Raw genomic sequence first — 2371 nt, forward strand, 5'->3', positions numbered from 1 at the left:
AATTTGATAGAATTTAATGATTATTTTATAATAATTTGATAGAATCCAATGATCATTTTAAAACAATTCGATAAATTTAATAACTATTTTGTAACTTTTGAAAATTTATACAAAAGTACAAAAACACATGATTCATATTGTTCTTCCTGTAACAATAATTAATTGGTCTAGTGAGATAAGACCCTAAATCCCTCAAGTAACAGGGACGAAGCCATGTAAGCCCTTGGGGGCACTGGCCCTCCCCAAAAAAAATACCATTAAAAATATAGGGATAATTGCCTATTTAGGCTTTTAAATTTTGATTTATTTTGATTTCACCCTCATATTCTTTTGTTCATTATACTTTACCGCTTAAACTAAAATCATGGCTCCATCCTTGTTAAGGAAGGTCAGGGATTCGAATCTCATCATTTGCGAATGGAGTAAATTTGGTTGGGTGGTTCACCCATACTAGACCTCTGGAGTACCCGATCCAGATTAATTGATTAAAAAATCGGATACCAATGATTATACCAAAAAAATCTTGTTAATATTTTATCTAGGGTTTTGATTTGCATTGTTTTATTGATCAGGTTACAACAGCACATGTCCTAAACATGTTCCAAGGTGTGACCGTTCCAAGTTTGGCCCGGTTCAGGGTCGACTATGCAAAGTCCTTCTTTGAACTGTTGCTCCTATACCTTCGAGAAACCAAATCACCACTCATGATCAACCAAATCACCACTCATGATCAACCCTTACCCATACTTCGAACTAAACGAGATGGAAAAGAACGTGGACTACGCCGTTTTCAGGAAAACCCCCGGCGTTTTCGACCCTTACAGTAAAAGAACGTACAGCAACGCCTTCGATTCGCTTTTGGACAAGACATTTTCGGCCATGTTGGCTGCCGGTTTCAGGGACGTCAACATCGTCATCAGCGAGACCGGTTGGCCTTCCTTGGGTGATCCCGGGGAACTTCGCTGCTACAATCGATAATGCGGCTTCGTACAACGGGCATTTGATTCGGAAAATCGTTTCCGGCTTCGGGACGCCGTTGATGCCGAACTGGACGTTCGATGCTTACATTTTTGCATTGTTTAATGAGAATCAGAAACCAGGTCCAGTTGCTGAGAGGAACTGGGGATTGTTTCAACCAGATTACACACCTGTTTATGTTGCTGGAGCTTTGCGCGATGGCCCTGCACCTAGTCTTAACAATCCTAGCTTCATGGTCGAACGCAGTCGCAGGGTCCCTCACGGTGGCCGTCGAACTCCGAGGGTCCCCCAAGTTAACAATCCTCAGGTATGATTGCAAATGTATACATCAAAACAATTAAAACAAGGAAAATTGTGTTAGTAATTTAACCGGAATAGTGAATGATGTTAATCATTTGGACAATCTAATGATAATATAAAAGTAGAGGGACCAAAACTACAATTCGACCTTTCTGATCTGAAATATTTCATTAATTGTTTTCAGTTTCGTCCTTCGATTCAGCCTGCCATGCCACAACCGGTACTAGGTGCGACCAATGCTAAGAAGTTCTGTGTGCCGAAACCTGGAGTTCCCGATGACCAATTGCAGAAAAAATTGGATTTTGCATGCAGCCAAGGAGCCCATTGCAGTCCGATTCAACCCGGTGCGATTTGTGCTGCTCCGGCCACCGTCGGCTCTCGTGCTATGTATGCCATGAACTCTTTCTTTAGAATTAGAGGTGTTGATAGCGCCTGTGATTTTTCCGGCACCGGCCAAATCACAACCGTCGATCCAAGTAAGCAACTAAAATATATCATCCGAATCCGTTTTACTTTTAAATTCATTCGCCTAGAAAAAAAAAATCGAATATTCAATTATATCATTTATTTTTTAAATTTTATTTTTGATTTATTCTTGATGCAGGTTATGGCAACTGCCGTTATCCTTGAAGATTTGAATGGGAGAATGGTAACTGTTAAGCGAAGGTTTTGCTTAGCTCAAAAAAAATAATTAACTGTACAGAAGGATCAATTTATTTCGTAAAAAAACAATTTTAAAAAATTATTTTTGAATATTTGATTGCTTTACAAAAGAAAAACAATTTTTTCTTTTATTTTTGAAAAAATGTTACATGTTTTAAAAGAATAATATGTAACATTCAAATATCATTGTTTTATTGACCCAAACCATATTTTATTGATTAAATTATTTTCTGTAAAATAAATTGAAAAATGTAAAAATCATTTTTTAAAATATTTTTTTACGAAAATAAATAGATACATACATTCAATGTAGTGCTGTGTATTATTTGATGAAATGGTAACATCTTTTGAAATAAAATTTTGATTTATATATTCATGGTTGGATCGTCTAGGAAAAAATATTTATTATCACTGTTGAAAGAATTTTATT

General features: G+C 36.5%; 1 pseudogene; it reads left to right on the top strand.

Annotated features, from left to right (window-relative positions):
- Positions 1 to 364: 364 nt before the first annotated feature.
- Positions 365 to 1941, top strand: LOC120176592 (annotated as a pseudogene).
- Positions 1942 to 2371: the final 430 nt, after the last annotated feature.

The sequence above is a fragment of the Hibiscus syriacus genome, unplaced genomic scaffold (assembly GCF_006381635.1).
Source record: "Hibiscus syriacus cultivar Baekdansim isolate YM2019G1 unplaced genomic scaffold, ASM638163v2 tig00112249_pilon, whole genome shotgun sequence".
Lineage (NCBI taxonomy): Eukaryota > Viridiplantae > Streptophyta > Magnoliopsida > Malvales > Malvaceae > Hibiscus > Hibiscus syriacus.